Raw genomic sequence first — 19,620 nt, forward strand, 5'->3', positions numbered from 1 at the left:
TGCCAATGTTGTCATGCAAAATTGAATCAGCAAGAATAGCAAACTAATGTGGATTATGGGTTTAAATCTGTTCTGCTGGTGTGTTTCAACCGCCCGTAATTACAGGGTAATTAGTCCAGGAAGACACGCACCACACGATAAAAGGAAAACCCAAAAGTCTTTATCAACAGAAAAACAGAAACAGCTCGCTTTTTAAATGTCAAAGGGATTTTCTGGTACACACAAGGCACAGGTTAAATGCAGTCCAATTGCTCACCCAATAACTGGGAAAGTCCAATTCTAAAGTCCAGAGAGTCCACACACAATCTTGAACAGCACAAAAACCACGATGTTGACGAAACAATGAATCAGATAAACTGCCATGAGGCTAAAACACCAAGCTGCATTTTTATCTGTAGCACTAATTACAGCAGCCCTATCCAACCATAGGTGGCCTCATTTTCTCTTGTAATAATCCTTCAGTTGTTGTCTCCTATGCATCACTCTACGCATGCGTGGATGTGTCATTAATTCTTGTTCAGAATCCTGGGATGATACAGATGATTGATCTCCTCCTGGGCTGTCTGCCAAACTCCCCTCTTCCCTGTCACTCATGCTTCCTTGGTCAGAGGAGGCTTTGTCGTCAGATTCCATCGGGAGCAAAACAGGCCTGCAGCATGTGGATGTTTCCCCAACATCCACCTGCACATTCCTTGGGGCAGAAGCTGGGCCAGAGCTAACTACAACAAAATCCAAATGCCTTTCAGATTCCATAAGCCTTTTCTATTTATTCTAGGAAGATGATACCGGTAATAGATTAAGGGCTGAAATAAAGTTCAGAATTGTAGTCATATCTGGACATGTTTCTTTGTCCAGTTTTGATGTGATAAATATGCACCCAGTTCTCTGTTTTAATGGAAGGGATGGAAGAAAAGAAACTAAACAGTTGAGCAACTATTACTCTCTGAAACTGCTCTGGAAATAACAATAGCAATAGTACGTAGGCTTATATATCGCTACACAGTGTTTTACAACCCTCTCTAAGCGGCTTACAGAGTCAGCACATTATTATTATTATTTATTTTATTATTATTTTTTATTTGTAAGCCGCCCCTCTCCGTAGACTCTGGGCGGCTAACAACAGTAATAAAAAACATCATACTAAAAACAACTAAGATACCCTTACTATAAAACTAAACATCCATGCAACAAACATACCATGCATAAATTATAAAGGCTTAGGGGGGAAGAATGTCTCAATTCCCCCATAGAAACATAGAAGTCTGACGGCAGAAAAAGACCTCATGGTCCATCTAGTCTGCCCTTATACTATTTTCTGTATTTTATCTTAGGATGGATATATGTTTATCCCAGGCATGTTTAAATTCAGTTACTGTGGATTTATCTACCACATCTGCTGGAAGTTTGTTCCAAGGATCTACTACTCTTTCAGTAAAATAATATTTTCTCATGTTGCTTTTGATCTTTCCCCCAACTAACTTCAGATTGTGTCCCCTTGTTCTTGTGTTCACTTTCCTATTAAAAACACTTCCCTCCTGGACCTTATTTAACCCTTTAATATATTTAAATGTTTCGATCATGTCTCCCCTTTTCCTTCTGTCCTCCAGACTATACAGATTGCCTGACGACAGAGGTGGGTCTTAAGGAGCTTACGAAAGGCAAGGAGGGTGGGGGCAATTCTAATCTCTGGGGGGAGTTGATTCCAGAGGGTCGGGGCCGCCACAGAGAAGGCTTTTCCCCTGGGCCCTGCCAAGCAACATTGTTTTGTTGACAGGACCCGGAGAAGGCCCACTCTGTGGGACCTAACCAGTCGCTGGGGTTCGTGCGGCAGAAGGCGGTCTCGTAGATACCCTGGTCCGGTGCCATGAAGGGCTTTATAGGTCATGACCAACACTTTGAATTGTGACCGGAAACTGATCAGCAACCAATGCAGACTGTGGAGTGTTGGTGTTACATGGGCATATCTAGGAAAGCCCATGATAGCTCTCGCAGCTGCATTCTGCACGATCTGAAGTTTCCGAACACTTTTCAAAGGTAGCCCCATGTAGAGAGCGTTACAGTAGTCGAGCCTCAAGGTGATGAGGGCATGAGTGACTGTGAGCAGTGACTCCCGGTCCAAATAGGGCCGCAACTGGTGTACCAGGCGAACCTGGGCAAACGCCCCCCTCGACCCAACAATCTGGGTCCTTATTTTACCAACCTCAGAAGGATGGAAGGCTGAGTCAACCTTGAGCCTGGTGAGATTTGAACTGCTGAACTACAGCTAGCAGAAGCAGCTTGCAGTACTGCACTCTAACCACTGCGCCACCAAGGCTCAAATGAACAAGTGTGAGTCCACAAAGGACTAAAACCAAATTGTTCATCAATATTGTTTGTACTTTTTGAATTATGAAACTGTCCTCTTTGTTTACAGAACACCATTGTCATCGCCGACCTGCGCTCCGTTCTCCTTGACCCTGAACAATGGGAGACACCTAAAGAATTCAACCCAAATCACTTTTTAGACAAGGATGGGAAGTTCGTTGAACGGGAAGAGTTTCTGTCATTTGGAACAGGTATATCCATGACTGCAAAGCAGGTTATAACGTGTAGATTCCCAAAACCACTCTTGAGCTCTGCTGAGATCATCATGGTTTGTTCAGGAAACCGAGGAATCCTTATTCCTTCTGGTTTCAAAACTAAGAGAGTCTGAATTTTCCCCCTAGGCTATACACTTCGGTGTGCAAAGCAATAGTTAGACTTCAGTCTTACCTAGTGGTACTTTGTAAGATGTGTACAAGATTGCACAACTATCTCTGGTGTTTAGGCAGAGGTGGACTGCTGCTAACTAACTAATTGCGTGCAGCTCTGCAAAAAAAATGCCAAAAATAGGTGAATTCATGCTTGCTTGCTTGCTTGCTTGCTTGCTTGCTTGCTTGCTTGCTTGCTTGCTTGCTTGCTTGCTTGCTTGCTTGCTTGCTTGCTTGCTTGCTTGCTTGCTTGCTTGCTTGCTTGCTTGCTTGCTTGCTTGCTTGCTTGATTGATTGATTGATTGATTGATTGATTGATTGATTGGATTTATATGCAGCCCTTCTCCGTTGAGCTGATTTTCACACTATAAAAGGAACATCAGAACATCATGGACTCTTTCTTTCTTTCTTTCTTTCTTTCTTTCTTTCTTTCTTTCTTTCTTTCTTCCTTCTTTCTTTCTTTCTTTCTTTCTTTCTTCCTTCCTTCATCCATCCATTCATTCATTTATACTTGAAAGGGACCTTGCAGGTCATCAAGTCCAACCCCCTGCCCAAGCAAGAAATCCTACACTTCCCCAGCCAAATGACAGTCCAATGTCCAGATTTGGGGCGTTCACAACTTCCGCCAGCAGGCCGTGCCACTGGTTGATCGCTTGGACCATCAGAAAGTTCTTCCTTATTTCTAGGTTGAATCTCTCCTTGGTCAGCTTCCATCACATTTCTATCATAACATAGAAACATAGAAGATTGACGGCAGAAAAAGACCTCATGGTCCATCTAGTCTGCCCTTATACTATTTCCTGTATTTTATCTTAGGATGGATACATTTTTATCCCAGGCATATTTAAATTCAGTGACTGTGGATTTACCAACCGCGTCTGCTGGAAGTTTGTTCCAAGGATCTACTACTCTTTCAGTAAAATAATATTTTCTCACATTACTTCTAATCTTTCCCCCACCTAACCTTATTATGTACTGTTTTATTGTTGTTGTGAGCCGCCCCGAGTTTGCGGAGAGGGGCGGCATATAAATCCAATAAATCTAAATCTAAATCTAAATCTAACCTCAGATTGTGCCCCCTTGTTCTTGTGTTCACTTTCCTATTAAAAACACTTCCCTCTTGAACTTTATTTAACCCTTTAACATATTTAAATGTTTTGATCATGTCCCCCCTTTCCCTTCTGTCCTCCAGACTATACAGATTGAGTTCACTAAGTCTTTCCTGATACGTTTTATGCTTAAGACCTTCCACCATTCTTGTAGCCCGTCTTTGGACCCGTTCAATTTTGTCAATATCTTTTTGTAAGTGAGGTCTCCAGAACTGAACACAGTATTCCAAATGTGGTCTCACCAGCGCTCTATACAGCGGGATCACAATCTCCTTCTTCCTGCTTGTTATACCTCTAGCTATGCAGCCAAGCATCCTACTTGCTTTTCCTATTGCCCAACTACACTGCTCACCTATTTAGAGACTGTCAGAAATCACGACCCCGTAATCCTTCTGAAGTTTTTGCTAACACAGAACGGCCAATGCAATACTCAGATTTAGGATTCCTTTTCCCCAAGTGCATTATTTTACATTTGGAAACATTAAACTGCAGTTTCCATTGCTTTGACCATTTATCTAGTAAAGCTAAATCACTTACCATATTACAGACCCCTCCAGGAATATTTTCCAAACTAACAGAAAAGAAATGCCAACGTACTGTATGTGTGTAAGTTACATTTGTAACTTACAATGATCTTACAACTCTACATGTTTGAACCAAAGAGAGAGAGAAAACCTCACATTTCTATCATAACCTCTGTTCAGATATCAGTCATCTGATACAAACTGAATTAAGGCATCTCTCAGACAAAGCCCATGTTTCACCATCACTCCGCAGTCTGCATTGGCTGCCGATCAGTTTCCGGTCACAATTCAAAGTGTTGGTTATGACCTTTAAAGCCCTTCATGGCATTGGACCAGAATATCTCCGAGACCGCCTCCTGCCGCACCAATCCCAGCGACCGATTAGGTCCCACAGAGTCGGCCTTCTCCGGGTCCCGTCAACTAAACAATGTCGGTTGGCGGGCCCCAGGGGAAGAGCCTTCTCTGTGGCGGCACCGGCCCTCTGGAACCAACTCCCCCCGGAGATTAGAACTGCCCCTACTCTTCCTGCCTTCCGTAAACTCCTTAAAACCCACCTTTGCCGTCAGGCATGGGGGAACTGAAACATCTCCCCCTGGGCATGTTTAATTTATATATGGTATGCTTGTGTGTATGTCTGTTAGTATATGGGGTCTTTTTTAAATCTTTAAATATTTTAAATTTGTCAGATTATTTATGATTTGTTCCACGTGTTGTGAGCTGCCCCGAGTCTTCGGAGAGGGGCGGCATACAAATCTAAGTAATAAATAAATAAAATAAATAAATAAAGTAAAGGGAGAAAAAAGCTCTAGGAATTGAGTCTGCTAGAAGACACCAGGGTTATCATGGAAATCTATTTCATCTGTATGAATCTTTTCAGATTTCCTTGCTTATGGGGTACACTCTGGAAAACAGATTATTTTCTGCTTCATCCATGCTTTGACTCGCCTACAGGTCAACGTTCCTGTGTGGGAGAGCAGCTGGCAAGAGTTGAGATCTTCGCCTTTCTGACCAGCCTGTTGAGGAACTTCAGCTTCCGGTTGCCCGAAGGAGTGAAACAACTCAACGAAGAACCTGTCGAAAAAGTGATAATGCATCCACCCCCTTACAAACTGTGTGCTATTCCCTTACAGTTGTAGAATTAAACATCATTTTTTAAAAAGCCATACAATTAGTTACAGATTAACCATTCAGTATGAGAAATGTTTCTAATACAGTGTCCCTTCGATTTTCGCGGGTTCGAACTTCGCGAAAAGTCTATACCACGGTTTTTCAAAAATATTAATTAAAAAATACTTCGCGTTTTTCCCCCCTATACCACGGTTTTTCCTGCCCGATGATGTCATATGTCATTGCCAAACATTCGTCCACCTTTAATAAATATTTTTTAAAATAAACTTTAATAAATAAACATGGTGAGTAATAATCTAAATGGTTGCTAAGGGAATGAGAAATTGCAGTTTAGGGGTTTAAAGTGTTAAGGGAAGGCTTGTGATACTGTTCATAGCCAAAAATAGTGTATTTACTTCCGCATCTCTACTTTGCGGAAATTCGACTTTCGCGGACGGTCTCGGAACACATCCCCCGCGAAAAGTGAGTGAACACTGTATACCGGTTGTTAAGTATGCTAATGAGGAGTGAACGTAGGCTTCACTCTGGTCCACATTTCAGGCGGGAAACAATCATTTAAATTCATTGGCCCGTCTCTCCAGTGGGAAGATAGGTTGAATCTTATTGGTTGAGATGTCCAACAGCTCCCTTTAAAAGGACAAGCTGTTGTACTAGCCTACTATATAAAGAGCTGTTGTTATAGAACTCTGAGTTCTACCTCTTCAACTACCCAACTTACCACCGATAATCCCTTAACATCGTATTTTGCTTCTACATGACTATTCTATTTGAGTATTCTACTCAATATTCTACTCAACGGGGTGGGGAAGAGGCACTCGGCTCCAGCCCCTCCCGTCTTTTCATCCTCCCTCTCCGAAGCTTCATCCTCCCTCTCCAACCCCCACCCCTCTCTCCGAGTGGGGGGGCTTTTGAGACTCCTTCACAGCAATCGGGTGGTTGCTGTCAGCAGCTTTGATGGCCATTGCAGGTCTTGACGTCAGCGGGGCCCTGCTGCCCTGACCGCCATGCTCGCCTTGTGCCATGGGGGGGTGCACGTGGAAGCCCCTTGCCTCCACCGCCTCCTCTTCCACCGCCCTGCTGCCTGAGCCCGTTTACAAGGGGCTGGTGGAAGACCCAATGTCGCTTTTGCTAAAGGTAGGGGGAAGAAAGAGTAAAAGCGACATCGGATCTTCCACCAGCCCCTTGTAAACGGGCTCAGGCAGCAGGGCGGTGGAAGAGGAGGCAGTGGAGGCAAGGGGCTTGCACACACACACACACCCCACGGCACAGGGGCCCGCTGACATCAAGGCCGCCCGGGGAAGCGCAGGCAGCGACAGAGCCGGAGAAGCCGGGCAGGGCTTAGGGCCCACGGGGCACCGGCTCCACCGTGCTGGCATGGAAAACTCTGGGTTGAGCTTGGTTTTTCCCCATGCCCCTGCGCACTGCGTGCGTTAGAGGGAACTTTGCTTACAATCCCGGGCCTAGAAAGCTTAAAACTACACCTTAAATATGATCTAAGTATTGCCCACAAGATTATATGCTGCAATGTCCTGCCTGTCAATGACTACTTCAGCTTCAACCACAACAACACAAGAGCACATAACAGATTCAAGCTCAGTATTAACCACTCCAAACTTGGCTGTAAAAAATACGACTTTAGTAATAGAGTTGTTGAAGCGTGGAACTCATTACCGGACTCTGTAGTATCATCCCCTAACCTTCAACATTTTACCCCTAGACTGTCTACGGTTGACCTCTTCCTAAGAGGTCAGTAAGGGGCATGTATAAGTGCACTAGAGTGCCTTCCGACCCCTGTCCTATTGTCTCTCTTATATCCCATATCCCATGTATCTTCTCTTGTATCCCTATATCTTTCTTCTATTCTCTCATTGATTTATTTTATCCTATATTCCCTCTTCTATTATTTCTCTAATTCTATTTCCTCTGTTACCTTCATTGTGTATTATTGTGTATTGGACAAAATAAATAAATAAAATAAAATAAAATAAACCTACAATCAAGAGAACCTGGCTCAGTGTATTTTTGATTACCACCCCCCCCCCCCTGCTGCAACAGAGACAACTTTTTCTACTGTGATGTGGGCACTACTTATCTTGACAAATCATCCCAACCTCCAAGATGAGCAAAATCCACACAGCAAAGTTGTGGGAATAAAGGGCAGTCTCAGGTTTTAGAATGCAGAGCAATTATTTGAAAATGTTCTTCATAATAACTTTCCTATGTAGATTCTTGACCTGATAAGTAGGGGTATGAACTCGCAGGCTTTTTTTAAAAAAGCCAATGATACATATATATATGTATAGTTTTTTCTTTGAATCCACAATAAAACATTGAGTGATGAACTAAAAGCTGAAAATCAGTACGGATCCAAAATATTTCACCCACTTTTAATGCAGAAATCTACCAAGGTTTTCAGATTTGTTACATGTTTCTGGCCTAAATTGGAAAGACTTCAGGAAAGTCTTTCCGAATCAGGAAGAGAAGAGAAGATTAAACTGCCACTTGACTGGTGTACTATAGGGTTCCTGCTTGGGCAGGGGGTTGAACTCGATGGCCTTCATGGTCCCTTTCAACTCTAACAATAAATAAATGAATAAATAAATGAATAAATGAATGAATAAATGAATAAATGAATAAATGAATAAATGAATGAATGAATGAATGAACGAATAAATAAATAAATAAATAAATAAACAAACAATGAAAACAAACAAACAAACAAACAAACAAACAAACAAACTCAATCTGTATAGTCCGGAGGACAGAAGGAAAAGGGGGGACATGATCAAAACATTTAAATATGTTAAAGGGTTAAATAAGGTTCAGGAGGGAAGTGTTTTTAATAGGAAAGTGAACACAAGAACAAGGGGGCACAATCTGAGGTTAGGTGGGGGAAAGATTAGAAGTAATGTGAGAAAATATTATTTTACTGAAAGAGTAGTAGATCCTTGGAACAAACTTCCAGCAGTCGTGGTTGGTAAATCCACAGTCACTGAATTTAAACATGCATGGGATAAACATATATCCATCCTAAGATAAAATACAGGAAATAGTATAAGGGCAGACTAGATGGACCATGAGTTCTTTTTCTGCCATCAATCTTCTATGTTTCTGCTTTATAGAAGACCAAATTCAGAATGGTAATATTCTCACCAGTGATGCTCTGGGTGGGTTTGTCCTTGGATGACCATGTGCTTCTCCCTTCTCCAAATGCAAAAGGAAGTGGAGTCTGGCTTCCCAGGGTGTTCTTGTTCGAAAGTGGGGGCTGATGGCTAAATAGGTAGGATCAGCTTCAAACAACATACTTGGGGCATATTTGTCTCTCCAGCCACTAGATGGGGCCAGAGGGCAACAACAGTATAAAAAGCTCTATGATGGGGCATGGCAGGTATATAGTGTAGCCTTTGAAATGGTCTACTGCAAGGTCAGCAAATCTAAACACTCAAAGAGCCATTTTGACCCATTTCCCATAGGGGAAAAAAAACACTGGGAACCACAAAACCTGGGCAGACATGGCCAACTTGACACCTCACACTCCCACCCAGTCACACCTACAAAGGTCATTAAGACAGAGTACTGGGAACCACAAAACCCTTCTCTCTCTCTCTCTCTCCTTCTGTCTCTGTATCTCTCTCCTCCACTTTATATCTCTGTGTCTCCATGTCTCTCTCCCCCCTTCTCCCTCTCTCTCCCCCTCTCTCCTTCGCTCTCTATATCTCTAGCGCTCTCTCCCTCTCTCCTCCTTTTTGTATCTCTCTCTCTCTCTTTCCCCCTCCGTATCTCTTTCTCCCTCATTCCTCTTCTAGCACATTCTATTTAAACCAGCCCCTCCTTTACATTATAACTTCTAATAATTCATTTAGTGACCGTTTAAAGTTACAACAGCACTGAAAAAAAGTGATTTGACTGTTTTTCACATTTAAGTCTGTTGCAGCATCCCCACATGGCCCAAATTCAGATGCTTAGCAATTAACTCATATTTATGACAGTTGCAGTGTCCAGGGGTGATATGAACCCCTTTTCTAACCTTCTGACAAACTCTGGTCCAATGCCATGTAGGGCTTTAAAGGTCATGACCAACACTTTGAATTGTGACCGGAAACTGATTGGCAGCCAATGCAGGCCACGGAGTGTTGTAGAAACGTGGGCAAATCTAGGAAGCCGCATTCTGCACGATCTGAAGTTTCTGAACACTTTTCAAAGGTTGCCCCATGTAGAGAGCATTGCAGTAATCGAACCTCAAGGTGATGAGGGCATGAGTGACTGTGAGCAATGACTCCCTGTCCAAATAGGGCCACAACTGATGCACCAGGCGAACCTGGGCAAACGCCCCCCTCGCCACAGCCGAAAGATGATGTTCCAATGTCAGCTGTGGATCAAGGAGGACGCCCAGGTTGTGTACCCTCTCTGAGGGGGTCAGTAATTCCCCCCCCCAGGGTGATGGATGGACAGATGGAATTGTCTTTGGGAGGCAAGACCTACTCCGTCTTGTCTGGGTTGAGTTTGAGTTTGTTGACACCCATCCAGGCCCCAACAGCCTCCAGGCACCGGCACATCACTTCCACTGCTTCGTTGACTGGACATGGGGTGGAGATGTATAACTGGGTATCATCAGCATATTGATGATACCTCACCCCATGCCCTTGGATGATCTCACCCAGCGGTTTCATGTAGATATTAAATAGTAGGGGGGAGAGGACCGACCCCTGAGGTACCCCACAAGGGAGAGACCTAGAGGTCGACCTCTGACCCCCCACCAACACTGACTGTGACCAACCGGAGAGGTAGGAGGAGAACCACTGGAGAACAGTACCTCCCACTCCCAGCCCCTCCAGCTGGTGCAGAAGGATACATGGTCAATGATATCGAAAGCTGCTGAGAGGTCAAGAAGCACCAGGACAGAGGACAAGCCCCTGTCCTGGGCCTGCCAGAGATCATCCATCAACGCAACCAAAGCAGTTTCCGTGTTGTAGCCGGGCCTGAATCCAGACTGTTGAGGACCTAGATAATCGGCTTCTTCCAAGTACCGTTGGAGTTGGAGCACCACCACCTTCTCAACAACCTTCCCCATAAAGGGAAGGTTGGAGACTGGACGGTAGTTACGGTAGCAAAAGGTACCTTGTCTAAGATTTCAGGTGCTAATTAAAAACGCACGTCAATCACAGGACACTAGCTCAGATGTTCATGATATGCATGTCAATCACAGGACAGTAACTAGTTGTGGCTTGTTCATTATAAGATTATGAAATTTCATCACGAAAGCTGCTTTCTATAGGGAAACAGGGTTATAAATGGGACACCAGAACATTTCATCAGTATTATATAGGCTGTGTCCAGGTGCTGTAAGAAGTAAAGCCAGGTGTGGACTAGTTTTACTTGGAAAGGAAATAAATGTAATTAAGATATAGCATTACATATAGCAGTTATAATATCATAAATATCTATTTATCATACTTATATAACCACCCATCTCACATTAAAAATTACACTGAGGCCAAACACAACACAATTATAAAAAAACAAATACATGAAAACACTTGCAATTAAGAATGGGAAAAATTATGGATTAACAATTGGCAGATGACAAGATCGACCGCATTCAAGGAAAACCAGTTAAAAATGTTCTACAGGTGGCACCTATCGCCAGAAAGACTTGCAAAAATGTTCCCAAAAACCTCTCCAATATGTTGAAAGTGTAAAAAAGAAAGAGGCACGTTCTACCACCAATGGTGGACATGCACACAGGCAAAAAAGTTTTGGAATAAAATAACAAATTGGTTAAAAGAAATAGCAAATTAAGAAATCAGAAAAAAACAGAATTATATTTATTGGGTATTTTTAACAAAAAAATAGAAAAAGAAGTAAGATACCTAAGATACTCTGTCCATAACTGTTGGGTTGGCAATATACTAACAGCTGCCAGAATAGTATATGCCCAACAGTGGAAAACAGATAAAATACCGGAAGAAAACCTAATAATATTATGTTAGACTGTGCGGAGATGGACAGGCTATCCAAACGATTAGAGGGAAAAGAAGAATCAGATTACTATAAAACATGGGCAAAATTTTATGATTGGCTAAAAGAAATAAATAAATAAAAATTTATGCAAAGCAAGACGTCAAATAAAAGAATTCAAAAATTAATATTATTTAAAAGAAGTGTAATTCTCTGATCAAATATCAAAAATAAAAGTGGGGAAACTTTCATTTCCCAAATGTTGTATATATATGTTCTTATGTATGTTTTTTTCCCTTTGTCTTGTATGTCACATTTGTAAAAAAAAAAAAAATTTTTTTTTTTTAAAAAAGAAAACACTTGCAATTAAGAAACAAAAGAAAAGTTACATAAAGCAAGAGGGAATTATATTAACCACAGTAAGGAAGCCATTGCAAAATCTCCCCTGTCCCCAAGCTTTCCAGGTCTGATAACAGGGCCATGTTTTAAGAGGCTTGTAGAATTCAGAGAGGGAGGGAGTTAATATCACTGGGGGGGGGTCTTGGTACTCTTTGAGCTTGGTTATTTTCTTGTAGTCATTCCATTACCCAGCTAGGTAACATGATCAGTGCTAGAAGAAAGTGGTCTCACCAATCTTTGTGTCAGGCCAAAGCCATCGTTTGATTTGGAGACTTTGACCTGCCACATATTACAATGTAGAATGTATTAAAGCTGTGGGGATTTGGGAGGGGCTGCTGCATAGGGGAAGGTTTGGTAGGGAAGATTTGCCTATTTGCCGATGACTCTAAAGTGTGCAATGAGGTTGATATTCCTGGAGGCGTCTGTAATATGACAAATGATTTAGCTTTACTAGGTAAGTGGTCAAAGCAATGGAAACTGCAGTTTAATGTTTCCAAATGTAAAATAATGCACTTAGGCAAAAGGAATCCTCAATCTGAGTATTGTATTGGCAGTCCTGTGCTAGCAAAAACTTCAGTCTCAAAATGGGTGAACAAAATGGGTGAACAGTGCAGTCAGGCAGTAGGGAAAGCAAGTAGAATGCTTGGCTGCATAGCTAGAGGTATAACAAGCAGGAAGAGGAAGACAGTGATCCCACTGTATAGAGTGCTGGTGAGACCACATTTGGAATAATGTGTTCAGTTCTGGAGACCTCATCTACAAAGAGATATTGATAAAATTGAACAGGTCCAAAGACGGGCTACAAAAATGGTGGAAGGTCTTAAGCATAAAACGTATCAGGAAAGACTTAATGAATTCAATCTGTATAGTCTGAAGGACAGAAGGGAAAGGGGGGACATGATCAAAACATTTAAATATGTTAAAGGGTTAAATAAGGTTCAGGAGGGAAGTGTTTTCAATAGGAAAGTGAACTCATAACAAGGGGGCACAATCTGAGGTTAGTTGGGGGAAAGATTAGAAGTAATGTGAGAAAATATTATTTTACTGAAAGAGTAGTAGATGCTTGGAACAAACTTCCAGCAGACGTGGTCGTTAAATCCACACTAACTGAATTTAAACATGCCTGGGATAAACATAGATCCATCCTAAGATAAAATACAAGAAATAGTATAAGGGCAGACTAGATGGACCGTGAGGTCTTTTTCTGCTGTCAATCTTCTATGTTTCTATGAGGAAAGTAGAGAGGTAGCCATAACAATTTCCTTCTACTCTTTGTTTGACACCTGTTCCATGTTAAGGACTGTGCAGAACCCTTGGGTTATCAAGAACATGCACACAGGAAATGTGGGATTCCAGCAGATATACATGAGATATGAGTAATTATTCAGTCATACAAAATAGATACATCAAAGTTCAATTAGTGTTTACTTTAGAAATAGCACAGTCAATTTAAACAGTCCGGTCTTACACATTCAAATCAGTCAATATCGCTCATTACAATAATAATATTACAAGCCTGTCTTTGTCTTACATATCAGATATACTGTACATTACAGCTTACAAATGCATCAAAACTATCATAAAACACACAGATCTTACTACATCAGTCACAGTGAATCAGCAGAAAAAGCAGAGAGAGAATCATGCTTCTGGCTCCCTCTTGTGGCAATTTGCAACACTACCCCTTAAAACTATGGTATTTCAATACATACACACATTCGTTGTTAGCTTGTTTATATATTGCAAACCCAACTTGTTTGTACAAGATTTGTGATGGCATAGAAATAGCCCTGCATGGCATCGGACCAAATTACTTACAGGACTGTCTTCTGGCTCATATATTTATTTATTTATTTTATTATTTATTAATTGGACTCATATGCCACCCCTCTCTGTGGACTCGTGGACTACTATATATCCCATCAGCTAGACAATGTTGTCTATTGCGGCCCCAGCCCTCTGGAATCAACTCCCTCCAGAGATTCATACTGACCCCACCCTTTCAAACAGAGATGGGCTGCTAAAAGTTTTACTACCACACTGTGGGCATGGCTTATGTACTTTGTTTCAACATCTTTCAGTGCAGATTGGGTGCTCTCGGGTCGAGCTCCATCTTCAGTTATCAGCAACAGGAAGAGTGGAGGCCCAGGGAATGCTCACTGACCAATCACCTTCTCGGATTCATTCCGACCATTAGTGATGAACCAATAGCAGGTCGTCTCTCATCCACACCCAGGAAGGTCCCCGCTCGAGCTCCCGCGCACTTGTCATTGTGTGGCCGCGGCGAGTAGTTGAAGCTGCTACTCCTCCCCATGGTCCCAATTTCTAATCCTGGTCAGGACTGGAGGTAAATGTTGCCACCACTAGATGAAGCCTCAGCCTCAGCTGGTTATGTCCATCCTGATGATGTATATAGATATTTGACCTTTTTCTTTTGTGTTCATCGAAACAATGAGTATAAATACATTTAGAAACTATAGTATGAACTATATGTATAATATGTACTGTGTTAGAGTGTCATTTTGTGTCATTTTGGTTGGTGGTGTGCCCCAGGATTTTGTAAATGTAAAAAATGTGCCGCGGCTCAAAAAAGGTTGAAAATCACTGATCGACTATATAAAGTGTATGCACACACATGCTTTCACAGCTCTTCTAAAATTATACACATTCAACCTCATTTATTTATTTATTTTATTTATTTATTTATTTTTGTCCAATACACAATACATATTGAAGAGAATAGACATGAAGTATAACATATAAAGAAAAGATATAAAAATAGAGGAGAAGATATATGAAAGGAAGAAAAGATATATGAGATATGAGATAAGGAGAGACAATTGGACAGGGGACAAAAGGCACACTGGTGCACTTATGCACGCCTCTTACTGACCTCTTAGGAACCTGGAGAGGTCAATCGTGGATAACCTAAGGGAGAAATGTTGGGGGTTAGGGGTTGACACTACTGAGTCCGGTAATGAGTTCCACGCTTCGACAACTCGATTGCTAAAGTCATATTTTTTACAGTCAAGCTTGGAGCGATTAATATTAAGTTTGAATTTGTTGCGTGCTCTTGTGTTGTTGTGGTTGAAGCTGAAGTAGTCATTGACAGGCAGGACATTGCTGCATATGATTTTGTGGGCAATACTTAGATCGTGTTTTAGGCGTCGTAGTTCTAAGCTTTCTAGAACTAGGATTGATAGTCTGCTTTCGTAGGGCATTCTGTTTCGAGTGGAGAAGTGAAGGGCTCTTCTGGTGAAGTATCTTTGGACATTTTCTAGGGTGTTGATGTCCAAGATGTGGTATGGGTTCCAGACAGATGAACTGTATTCAAGGATGGGTCTGGCAAAAGTTTTGTAGGCTCTGGTGAGTAGTGTGAGATTGCCGGAGCAGAAGCTGCGTAGGATCAGGTTAACAACTCTAGAAGCCTTTTTGGCGATATTGTTGCAGTGGGCTTTAGCACTTAGATCATTGGATATTAGTATTCCAAGGTCTTTTACTGAGTGGGGGTTGGCTGTGAGATTTTGTTTATTCAGTTTATATATGAGGTTAGGATTCTTTTTGCCGATGTGGAGCGTAGAGCATTGGTTGGTTGATATTTGAAGTTGCCAGTTGTTAGACCAATCTGAGACAAAGTCCAGGTCTTTTTGGAGAGTATATGTGATGTGTTTACTGCGATAGGACCCCATCACTACTCTCAAACTTCCACAAGAGTTTAAAGACCTATCTCTGCTGGCAGCCTTTGGGCCATTAAATCTATCATCTTGCTCCTGCCGGTGAATGAATGTATAGGTTTGATTGACTGAATGTAAGTGATTGGAGTTTTTGATATGTTTTAATTTTAGATTTCTATATGTTATGTATTCACTTTTGTTGTAAGCCACCCTGAGTCTAAGGAATAGGGCGGCATATAAATCAATCAATCGAACAAACAAACAAACAAACAAACAAACTTGGAGTACTCATATCCAATGACCTAAGTCCTAGAACCCACTGCAACAACATTGCCAAAGAGGCTTTAAGAGTTGTTAACCTAATCCTTCGAAGCTTCTTCTCTGGTAATTTTGAACTGCCAACAAAAGCTTACAAAACATTTGTCAGACCAATCCTAGAATACAGCTCACCTGTATGGAACCCACATTGCATATCTGACATCAACACAATTGAGAGAGTCCAGAAATATTTCACAAGAAGAGTCCTTCACTCCTCTTCTCACAACAAAATACCTTACTCTGCCAGACTTGAAATTCTTGGTTTAGACAACTTACAACTCCGTCGTCTCCGTTCCGACTTAATTATAGTTCATAAAATCATATACCAAAATGTCCTACCTGTTAACGACTACTTCACCTTCAACCGCAACAACACACGAGCACGAAATTGATTTAAACTAAATGTCAACTACTCCAAACTTGACTGCAAAAAAAATACGACTTCAGCAACAGAGTAATCAACGCCTGGAAGGCACTACCTGATTCTGTGGTTTCTACTCCTCACCCCAAAACCTTTAACCTTAGACTATCTACAATTGACCTCTCCCCCTTTCTAAGAGGTCTGTAAGGGGTGTGCATAAGCGCACCACTCTGCCTACCGTCCCTGTCCTATTGTCTTTTTTTGTTACTTTTTATCATTACTTATCTAATGTTTTCTTTGTACAAATTACCACCCTATAATTGTTTGACTAAATAAATAAATAAATAAATAAAAACAAACAAATAAATGTTATCCTTGGGTGTTTAGACAAATACCCTACAGCAGCAATAATTATAGGGAGGGGAAACCTAAATGCTAGGATGGGTCCAAAAGATCAAACATTATTTCATCACTTTAAGATCCATTATGATGAGAATGTACCATGACAACCTCTGCATTCCAGACAATTTAAAGACATTAAAGCAAATTGGTCTGACTTCTGTGTGTTGAAACAGAAGACTGCACATTTGGTTCTTTGTATCCTTAATGGTTCCACATGGGGCGGCTACACAGCAGAATATATTTATTGGGGAGCAGTAAGAAAATCCACACTTGATTACTGGATAATAAAGTGTTCGGAAACTTCAGATCGTGCAGAACGCAGCCGTGAGAGCCGTCGTGGGGCTTCCAAGATTCGCCCATGTTTCTTCAATACTCCGTGGTCTGCATTGGCTGCCGATCAGTTTCTGGTCACAATTCAAAGTGTTGGTCATGACCTTTAAAGCCCTACATGGCATTGGACCAGATTACCTCCGGAACCGCCTGCTACCGCACGAATCCCAGCGACCGATAAGGTCCCACAGAGTTGGCCTTCTCCGGGTCCCGTCGACTAAACAATGTCATTTGGTGGACCCCAGGGGAAGATCCTTCTCTGTGGCGGCCCCGGCCCTCTGGAACCAACTCCCCCCAGAGATTAGAACTGCCCCCACCCCCCCTGTCTTTCGCAAACTACTCAAGACTCACTTATGCCGCCAGGCATGGGGGAGTTAAGATATTCCTTCCCCCTAGGCCATTACAAGTTATGCATGGCATGTTTGTGTGTATGTTTGGTATTATTATTATTATTATTATTATTATTATTATTATTATTATTATTATTTCATTATTAATTAGATTTGTATGCCACCCCTCTCCGAAGACTCAGGGTGGCTAACAACAATGAAAAGACAATGTAAACAAATCTAATAAAAAACCACTCATACATACAAGCATACCATGTACAAATTCTATAAGCCTAGGGGGAAGAGAAATTTCAATTCCCCCATGCCTGACAACAGAGGTGGGTTTTAAGGAGCTTGCGAAAGGCAAGGAGGGTGGGGGCAACTCTGATATCTGGGGGAGCTTGTTCCAGAGGGTCGGGGCCGCCACAGAGAAGGCTCTTCTCCTGGGTCATTGCTTAGTCGACGGGACCCGGAGAAGGCCAACTCTGTGGGACCTAACCAGTCGCTGGGATTCGTGCAGCAGAAGGCAGTCCCGGAGATATTCTGGTCCGATGCTTTATAATAAGGGTTTTTAGTTGTTTTATTAATTGGATTGTTACATGCTGTTTTTATCATTGTTGTTAGCCGCCGCCGCCTACGGAGAGCGGTGGCATACAAATCAAATAAATAAATAAATAAATAAATAAATAAATAAATAAATAAATAAATAAATAAATAAATAAATAAATATCATATGACTTCCTGAAGTTCTCACAGAAAATGGATTAAGAGATTAACAGAGTTGGGAGGGGCCTTGTAGGTCATCTAGCCCAACCCCCTGCTATACTCCAGGTGTGATCTAGCCAAGGCTTTGCAGAGTGGTATTAGTACCTCCCTTGATCTAGATTGTATCCCTCTATTAATGCAATTTAGGATTGCGTGACTGGAAAAAGATCACAATTCAGTAATCCTTACTCTTACATTACACCAGAAATTTCTAAGAGCTGTCTCAATCTGCCTATCCAAATTGGAAAGTTTCAAATCTCTCTAAGTATGATCCTTCAAACCTTATTTCTTAGTAGAGATGTATATAGTTCTATGATTTCTGGAACTAACATCCAAACTTTTGCCAGACCCATCCTTGAATACAGTTCATCTGTCTGGAACCTATACCACCTCTCGGACATTGACACCCTTGAAAATGTCCAAAGATATTTCACCAGAAGAGCCCTTCACTCCTCCACTCGAAACAGAATATCCTACTAAAGCAGACTATCAATCCTAGGTCTAGAAAGCTTAGAACTACGTCGCCTAAAACACAATCTAAGTATTGCCCACAAGATAATATGCTGTAAGGTTCTACCTTTCAATGACGACTTCAGCTTCAACCGCAACAACACAGGAGCACGCAACAGATTCAAACTTAATATTAACTGCTCCAAACTTGACTGTAAAAAATATGACTTCAGCAAACGAGTTGTCGAAGCGTGGAACTCATTACCCGACTCAGTAGTGTCAACCCCTAACCCCCAACATTTTTCCCTTAGACTATCCACGATTGACCTCTCCAGGTTCCTTAGAGGTCAGTAAGGGGCTTCTGTCCCTTGTCCAATTGTCTCTCCTTATCTCATATATCTTTTCTTCCTTTCAAATATGTTGACCTATACTTTTATATCTTTTCTTCTATTCTTTTCTTTACTTATATTATTACATATCTTTCTCTTCAATGTGTATTATGTATTGGACTAACTAACTAACTAAGTAACTAAGTAACTAACTAACTAAATAAACAAACAAACTAACTAACTAACAAACTAACAAACTAACAAACTAACAAACTAACAAACTAACAAACTAACAAACTAACAAACTAACAAACAAAAAAACAAACAAACAAATAAATAAATAATACCTTTCTTTGCATTTTTTTCAGTCCATTTAATAATTACCTGGGTATTTTGGCTTTCCAAATTAAATTAGAGTTAAAAAAACGAGATTTAAAACCCATAGATATTAAAAGCAATCATTACTGCACAATCACACCATTCTCATATACTATATTACAGTCAGGAAAAAAAAGGTGGTGGTGGGGAAGAGATAGTTATTCCCCCCATGCCTGGCAATATAGATAGGTCTTCAACATCTTGCGGAAGGCAGGAAGGGTAGGGGCAATTTGAATCTCTGGGGGGAGTTAATTCCAGAGGGTCGGAGCCGCCACAGAGAAGGCTCTTCCCCTGGGTCCGGCCAAACAGCATTGTTTAGTTGACGGGACCCGGAGAAGGCCAACTCTGTGGGACCTGATTGGCCACTGGGATTCATGCGGCAGAAGGCGGTCCCGGAGGTACTCTGGTCCAATGCCATGTAGGGCTTTATAGGTCAT

General features: G+C 41.6%; 1 protein-coding gene across 1 annotated transcript in view; it reads left to right on the forward strand.

Moving 5' to 3' along the window:
• The window catches only part of LOC139168625 (cytochrome P450 2J5-like), a 63,220-nt gene that overhangs the window by 19,103 nt on the left and 24,497 nt on the right, over positions 1 to 19,620 (forward strand). The gene's annotated exons all lie outside the window — the stretch shown is intronic.

This window comes from Erythrolamprus reginae, chromosome 5 (genome assembly GCF_031021105.1).
Source record: "Erythrolamprus reginae isolate rEryReg1 chromosome 5, rEryReg1.hap1, whole genome shotgun sequence".
Lineage (NCBI taxonomy): Eukaryota > Metazoa > Chordata > Lepidosauria > Squamata > Dipsadidae > Erythrolamprus > Erythrolamprus reginae.